This window comes from Aedes albopictus, unplaced genomic scaffold (genome assembly GCF_035046485.1).
Source record: "Aedes albopictus strain Foshan unplaced genomic scaffold, AalbF5 HiC_scaffold_234, whole genome shotgun sequence".
NCBI lineage: Eukaryota > Metazoa > Arthropoda > Insecta > Diptera > Culicidae > Aedes > Aedes albopictus.
The window spans coordinates 5,378-14,294 of NW_026917018.1; positions in this window are offsets into that span (position 1 = coordinate 5,378).

Below are 8,917 nucleotides of genomic sequence, written 5' to 3' on the forward strand. Positions count from 1 at the left end.
CAACCTCCATCTTTTTAATGTACTTGTTTTCCTATTATGTACTATAGTTATATATGCAACCGCCATAGCTACAACTAGTTCTCGAAGGTTCCAAAAATAGAAATACACTAGAACTCCAATGGCGCTGTAGTCAGTTTTCCTATTTAATTATTTTAATAACTTTAATTGCACTAATTTACTATTTCAAAGTGTCCATCTTGTAGAGGACCTTTTGTTGTGGTAAACAAAATTAACTTGACACTTCTAGTACCGCTGCTGACGCTGTAAGGGCGTGGCAAACTAGATGTTAGTCACACGAACAGTCGCGACATTGGACTTCTGTGGCTAATTATTCTACTGTTCCAAACAACCTTCGAGGACTATAAAATCAGCACCAGTCTGATGGCTAAGGGTCTAGTAATAAATAGAGTGTAACCAATACCCGTCTTCTTTCATTGTGAAAGACCGTCCTCAAATCCATCCAAACCCCTGAGGCAACCCGGAGCCTCAACACCATTTGATAAAATAGTATACATCTTTTTGCTTCCATCTAATATATGCCTTAAAGGCATCGGCAGAGGTAAGTAAGAATATCTGAAATAATTTGTTACTTTCATTCCGAGGAGACGAATGTTAGAGCATGCGACGCATGCTTGATAAGAAAAGATTTAATCGAAATACGGAAAAGCATCACAGAAGAAATCGTTAAACCTGCACTTCAAGCGTTTAGCGTCCAATTTTCCTGAAAACAAACATACACAGAAATTGCAAATAAGATTTGAACGACCCTTTCAACTTCATTGCAACAGAGTTTCAATAAAATTACGCTACGCACGAATTAAGACTAAATGCCAATTTTCGAATACATATGCCGTTTTTCTTTTTGATCCAGTTCCAACCTGGGTTGGAACTGGATGAGATCACAGTTTGAACCCCAACCCGACTTTGGTTTCGCTTGTACTAAAGTGTGTTTGATGTTTGTTTGTTTACACATTTTCCGCCAATCCAGTTCCAACCCAGGTTCAAAAAGAAAAACGGCAATAGTTGAATTTGAAGATAATGAAATACAAGTGAAGTCAAGTACATGCCTAATGCCAATCCAACATCAAATCAAATCGTTCTTCGAAAACATAAAAATCCAGAAATAGAAAGAAAAACAAGTAATGTTGAAAATACTTTGCACCTTTTTGTAACTTTTATCCACAGACAAACAGACGTAACACCAAGAACAATTTTCGTGAAAATCCATCACCCAATCCATACTACCATCACTTGGGGCAAATGTTTCGCGAAATACTGCATTGTGCAAAAGAAGGCGCTAGAGTAAAACTTCAAAAACAAAGGAAAACGATGCGCGCGTCTCTGGTTGTGAAAGCCACAACTGTGAAAATTTAAAATCATCGTTAAGAGCGTGGTCCATGGAAATTTCGCAAGTGTTTCGTCTGTTTGTCTGTGTTTTATCTGTTGCAAAACTGGCAACTCTGCTGCTTACTACAAGTGCGGTTCGTATCAGCTCGAGAAATTAATAAAAAAGCTTTTGAAAAAGTGTTTTTAAAATTCGCGAGTGAATGGTGCGTGTATAATCAAGTGCCGAGAATCATATTTTTTGTATGTAAGACGGCCAAAAATGCCAAAATTAACAAAAAAAAAATCAGTTTTAACTCCCAGTGAATTGTGTGTATTCTGTTCGATTCGGGAGAAAACAAATAAACGATTGCATATTCGCCATCAATTATCGCATGATAAATTGCATGCAAGTTATGCTTCCCTCTAGAACGGGGGTTGAGAAAAAAGCAAAATAAGTGCTAGTGTTAATGTGGGGTGAAGTTAATTAGTGAAATAAATCACCCACACCTTACTGCCATTGCATGGCAATATCAGCATTCAGTGCAAATCACCGGAGTGCAGAACTGTGTACAACGGTATTTATTGGATGTATCACCCTCCTCCTCAATTTGATCTGCAAACTGTCGAGTGAGTAACTATTCATAAGTGAGATGAACGCGCTCACAATAACAGTGGCGTATATCACCACAAAGTAGTAAAGAATGTCTACGTTAGGGGAGGACGGGGAGAAATGCACCTAGAACGGTAAAAAAAAAAAGTTTTGTGTGTTTTTTTTTCTTCTTCGTTTTTACAAATTTATTTTTTCCAAATTTTATATACATATTTTTATTTTTATACTCTGTATCTACGATTTCGATTCATATTATTTCTTTAATTAACATTTTTTTTTAAGTTTGTTTACTTTTTGTGTTTTTTTAACGTTTTTTTTTTCGTGTTAAGTGTATTTTTATGTGTATTTGTGTTTCTTATTTGTGTAGTTAAGTAGTAAAAGACCAAAGCATTGGGCATACTGTCACTCTGAAAACCCTCAAGAATACTGGCGATAACGTAATGGCCAAAGACCAATGCGAAAAATCCTAGGATCTTGTGGAGTTAAGAGGGCAAAACATCCCTATCATGCTTGACCAGGCTACAAATCTGTGTTGATATAGTGTAAAAAAAATCAACAAGTATTTCGGTCCTATATAGGATTAAATGCAACCAAATAAAATACAGTTCATTCAAGTAAATCTTCATCATGCAAAGGGTGCTACAGCTGTACTTTGCAAAAGATTTGCTGAGAGCAAACTGGATATTGCTCTTATCCAGGAGCCATGGACAAATAATAGTAGGATAATGGGAATCACTACAAATTCTTCGGAATTAATATATCATCAAGGGCAGCTTCCACCACGAGCTGCAATTCTAGTAAATGGAAGGGTAAATTCAATTCCAATTACAGAGTTTATCAACCGTGACATAGTTGCTCTTATGATAGAGGTACCTACAATCCATGGGAAAACGGAAATTTGTGTTGCTTCGGCTTACTTTCCGGGAGACGTGGATGATGTACCACCACCAGAAGTAGCAGCTTTTGTCTCATATTGTAGAAAGCATAATAAAGCTTTCATAATTGGATGTGACGCAAATGCTCATCATACGGTATGGGCTAGCACAAACATCAACAATAGAGGCGAACACCTTTTAGATTTCATTTCAAAGAATGAAATTGATATATGTAACAGAGGCGATGATCCTACTTTTATAAATGCCATAAGACAAGAAGTTCTGGACTTAACCTTGTGTAGCCCTACACTTTCGGAAAAAGTCACAAATTGGCATGTGTCAGACGAAGTTTCTTTGTCTGATCACAAGCAAATATTGTTTAAATATGAGGCTGGTCAACAACTCATAGAAACTACAAGAAATCCCAGAAAAACAAACTGGGAGCAATACACCTCAAAACTTATATCTGGAATGGATAATTTAAATGACATTCCAAATTCTCGTCATAGGCTTGAAGAAAGTGCTTCAACACTTTCGAGCATAATTAAACAGGCCTTCAATGACAGTTGTGCACCGAAGAAACGCTCTTCAAATAGAGATGTTCCCTGGTGGAATTATAATCTGCAAAAACTGCGACAAAAAAACCCGGAAGCTGTTTAACCGGGCTAAAAGAACACAACAGTGGGAACAATACAAAGAGTCCCTCACAACATATAACAAGGAAATTCGAAGGTCGAAGAGGATAAATTGGAGGCACACATGTGAAAACATTGAAAGTACTCCAATTGCTGCTAGACTGCAAAAAGTCCTCGCTAAAGACCATTCAATTGGCCTTGGAACTCTTAAAAAAAGAATGCCAATGAAATTTTAGAAACAATGATGGAAATCCATTTTCCGTGTTCTATTCTTGTTTCAAATGAAGACCAAAATTCATCTGCATCGCATACTGTTGCTAATGAAACCAGGAGATATAGTCATAATGATAATGACTCAACTGAGTTAGAAAGCACCAGGAGTGATACATGTCTTTTGGCCAATGAAATTTTTACGGAGCAAAAAGTTGAATGGGCGATTGATTCCTTTGAACCCTTCAAAACGCCTGGTAGGGATGGAATTTTTCCTGTACTACTGCAGAAGGGTAAAGAAATTTTAACACCCGTTTTAACTAAATTGTTCCAATTAAACTTATCGTTAAGCTACATTCCTACCGCTTGGCGAGAAGTGCGGGTCACTTTTATTCCCAAAGCAAATAAGAAGGATAAATCATCACCAAAATCCTTCAGACCGATAAGTTTATCGTCCATTATATTAAAAGTAATGGAAAAAATTATTGACGAGCATATTAAATCGTCATATTTAGTTAAAATGCCTTTAAGCAAAAACCAGTTTGCGTATCAGGAAGGCAAATCTTCGGTAACAGCGCTTCACAACCTGGTTACAAAATTGGAAAAATCTTTTGAAGCAAAAGAGATTTCACTTGCTGCGTTCCTCGATATTGAAGGAGCGTTTGATAACTCGTCTTACATTTCAATGAAGAATGCTATGACAAAACGTGGTTTTGACAGATGCATTGTTGATTGGATTGGGGAAATGTTATCAAAAAGAGAAATATCATCAACCCTTGGCAGCTCTTCCATTAGAGTGCCCACAAGGAGGCGTGCTATCCCCTCTTTTGTGGTCTTTGATAGCACAGCGTAACAAAAATTAACTTTTTGTCTGTCTCAAGAGCAAACTTATGTGTCTCTGAAAGATTTTGGGCCGCTGAATCCGAATCCGGGCTCAGATTTGCTCTAACACGTCACAATTTTGAGCTATACCTCAATTTTTAGGGTAAAATATGCGATTTTGGGCTTTTTTGACTGCAAGTTATTAAGCATGGAAATATTTTTTTAATCAATCGAAAGGTTAATTGGTCAATTAACATCTAAATTAACGACTCATGCAAAATATTTCGTTCTACCAAATCGAATTTAATTGTTTTAAGCGATTTATGTTAGGTACGATATTTCCCATACAAGTCACCCTCCAAAAGTTGCATGCAAGTTTACATACTGACATAAAATGCTTAAATCTATAAAATTTGATTAGGTAAAATGAAATATTTTGCATGAGTCGTTAATTTAGATGTTAATTGACCAATTAACCTTTTGATTGCTTAAAAAAAATATTTCCAAGCCTCATGGCTTGCAGTCAAAAAAGCCCAAAATCGCATATTTTGCCCTATAAATTGAGGTATAGCTCAAAATTGTGACGTGTTGGAGCAAACCTGAGCCCGGATTCGGATTCAGCGGCCCAAAATCTGTCAGAGACACGTAAGTTTGATCTTGAGACAAAAAAATGTTGCGCTGTGTAGTCGATGATCTCCTTAAAAAATTGGAAGCACAGGGCTTCGAAACAATTGGCTTCGCAGATGATATAGTCATATTAGTTCGTGGTAAATATGACTATGTCATCGCTAACAGAATGCAAACTGCCTTGAATTTAGTCTCTTCGTGGTGCGAAAATGAAAGACTAAATGTAAATCCTTCTAAAACCACGATCGTACCGTTTACGCGTAAGAGAAAAATATCGATCAGCAATTTGAAATTGAAAGGAACTATTTTGGAACTTTCAGATTCAGTCAAGTATCTCGGTGTATATCTTGACAGTAAACTCAACTGGAATCTACATCTTGAGCAGGTAGTTGTAAAAGCTATAAATGCTCTATGGATAACTAAAAAACATTTGGTAAAAAGTGGGGACTAAAACCGAAAATGATCCATTGGATTTACACGGCGATTGTGAGACCCAGAGTTACTTATGCATCACTGGTCTGGTGGCCGAAAACTAATGAAAGGTTAGCTCAAAAGAAGTTGGAAAAACTTCAAAGGATAGCTACTCTTTCAATTACTGGTGCAATGCGAAGTACTCCTTCTAAAGCGCTAGACACTTTACTATACCTACTTCCATTACATCACTTTGTTCAATTAGAAGCTGCAAAGAGTCTTTTGAAGCTAAAAAGAACTAAAAACTTCTTTGAAGGTGACCTAAGAGGACACCTCAGTATTGAGAAAACCATTAGTATCAGCTCGTTAGTCACAAGCAATGGTGATTGTATGAGCAGACGATACAATTTTCAACGTTCTTTCCAAGTGATCAATCCTGGGAGAAATATGTGGGAAAATGGTGGCCCACAGCTACAACCAGGATCGATCGTATTTTACACTGATGGTTCTAAATTAAATCATCAAGTTGGTGCAGGAGTCACTGGCCCAGGGATCAACGTATCAATACCTATGGGCAAGTGGCCAACCGTTTTTCAAGCTGAAATTCAAGCTATTTTAGAATGTTGTAATATCTGCTTACGTAGGAATTACAGGCATTCAAAAATTTGCATAATGTCTGATAGTCAAGCAGCTCTAAATGCTTTGAAATCAGCATCATGCACTTCTAAACATGTTTGGGAGTGTATCCAATCACTTCAACAATTAGCTTACCGAAATGAGGTGAAGTTGTTTTGGGTTCCAGGGCATTGTGGAATTGAAGGAAACGAGCAAGCCGATATGCTAGCAAGACTTGGGTCGTCTCATCAATTCATAGGTCCTGAACCATTTTGTAGCATATCTGGGTGTTGTCTCAGAATGGAGTTTAAAGCTTGGAAACAGAAAAAATTAAATTCCATATGGGAAAACACCACAATTGCGAGGCAGTCTAAGCGTTTTATAAAGACAAACGTTGCAAACACTCGCAAAATTCTGGAACTTTCCAAAAAAGATTTCAGTACTTTAACCGGCTTCTTAACAGGTCATTGTCCGAGCCGGTATCATCTGAAGCTAATTGGAAAACTTCAAGATGATGTATGTCGCTTTTGCGGCATAGATATAGAAGACTCGGAACATTTGTTATGCCATTGTCCGGCAATTGTAACTAAAAGAATTAGGTTCTTCGACAAAGGGCTAATAGAACCCTTTGATGTTTGGAGAACAAACCCAATTACGGTGGTTCAATTCATTCGAAGTGTGGCACCGTGTTGGGATACCGCTTCTGGTCAAAGTCTGATTATCACCAATACCAATGGTGGTACGTAGACTTGACAAAGCTAAACAAAAATGGGGCATATGTCACAATAGATCTATCAACTGGTCGCAGTGACTTAGATACCCAACAAGGAATAAAAAAAAAAAAAAAAAAAAAAAATCTGTTGCATAATGAACCAGTACGGAACAGTTGGCAATAACGATAGCGAAATGAGTTATGTAAGATAAAAATTTTTTGTGAATATTGCGTAACTCACCGGAACAATCCGTTCCCAGCCATCATAGCAATTAGCAAACTACAGTAGAATCTCGGCATGATACGGGACCACGCGATGCAGACGACTTGCTGCTCCACCAAAGCTCCACTCCTCAATGAGGTAGCATCACATTGCATACCACGCCATGATGCTTGCTGTCAACGACGCCTGCTAGGGGAATGAACACCCAAGGGGAATGTCACTAATCTTTATTCATACCCAATAAGAATTGCAATAAGAAATAATAAATATTGTTGGAAGCGTTCGGATGAATCAAATGATGCTAAATTTTACTTCGGATGATTTATTGTTTGTCCTGTACTTGTTTTGATCTCATGTCTGTAAAATTTTCTTTTACGTGATGGCAATTTGCATGTGTGTGCGAGTAGATGATTCAACTCTTCTTCATTTTATAGTGCGGATGAGATATGTACTGAATAATTGAAAACGACGAGCTGTCCGCATCTTTGTTCTTCTTTATAAATATGTTTTGGTGTAACTATTGTTCAGAATATATTAGAAAAGAATTAAATGGTTACCTAAAGTATCTGGTCAAATCATATGTTTCTATTTTTTTTAATGGTTGGCTGGACTTCATTATAAGGAGTCGCATACTCAAACATATATGTGAGGAACAAAATGCTGACCAAAGATGAAAGACTGATCTTCTTCTTCTTCTTGAAGTAACGTCCACAAAAGTTCAGCTTATTGGACGCAGTGGCTTAATTTCCCCAACAGGGCAGACAAAAACACGTCCCTACTGGGACAAAGCCTGTTTTTCAGCTTAGTGTTCTATGAGCACTTTCACAGTTAACTGACAGCTTGCTCTGCCAATGATTACATATTTCCAATGTGTATACCATGTGCACGACGATACCGAATACTCAAGGAAGTCCAAAAAAATCTTCAATACAAAATGTTCCGAGCGGGAATCGAACCCGTCACCCTCAGCATGGTCATGCTGAATACCTACGCCTTTGCAGCTGTGACTATATGTCCTTTATAAAAGATTACTTCGACAATGATTTTTCATAAGGGCCTAACTGACTTAATCGATTTCTCTTCGTCGACTCTCTCTTTCGCTAATAATTTGATCAAAACAATCAAAATCATTATTCTTTTCGTTTCTATAGCAACATGTAGTCGTCTTCTTCGTATTTCAACCAAAAAATCTTTGGAAAACTCAATACACATTCTGTGATAACACAAAGAGAGGATCGATGAAGAGAACTCGAAAATGTCAGTTAGGCCCAAATAAAAAATCAGTGTCGACTTATCCAAGTTGGCTTGAAGAAATCGACACTAATTTTTGGTTTATTTTGGTCAAGTTATTATCGAAAGAGAGAGAGTCGACGAAGAGAAATCGATCAAGTCAGTTAGGCCCTTATGAAAAATCATTGTCGAAATATTTAAATTTCAGCATTATATGCAGCATTCTGTTCGTCAGATATATGATTGGGAAATTTAGGCGCTCGACACCCGATATTCGATTCCGGCATATGATTGTAATGATGTGCATAATCTGCTTTGCTCTGTTTTGCTTTTGTATCAAGGTGACATCTTTAACGCGCGCTGTTGCACAAAGTGATGAATATGATATTCTGTTGAAGGTACAATTATTGCATGTGATGTGTTTTTTAGTTTGGATGAACGATGTGTTTGTTATACCACATGCAAACTTCCTGTCAAAGTTCATTCATAAAATAAGCGATCAGTTAATCCAAATTGGCAGGTAAAAAATTATTTCAACTCAATTATTCTTTCAATCGCCACAAAAGTTAGTTACAGTAGTGATTGATTGGGATCCTAATTAATGGCATTATTTGTCAATTA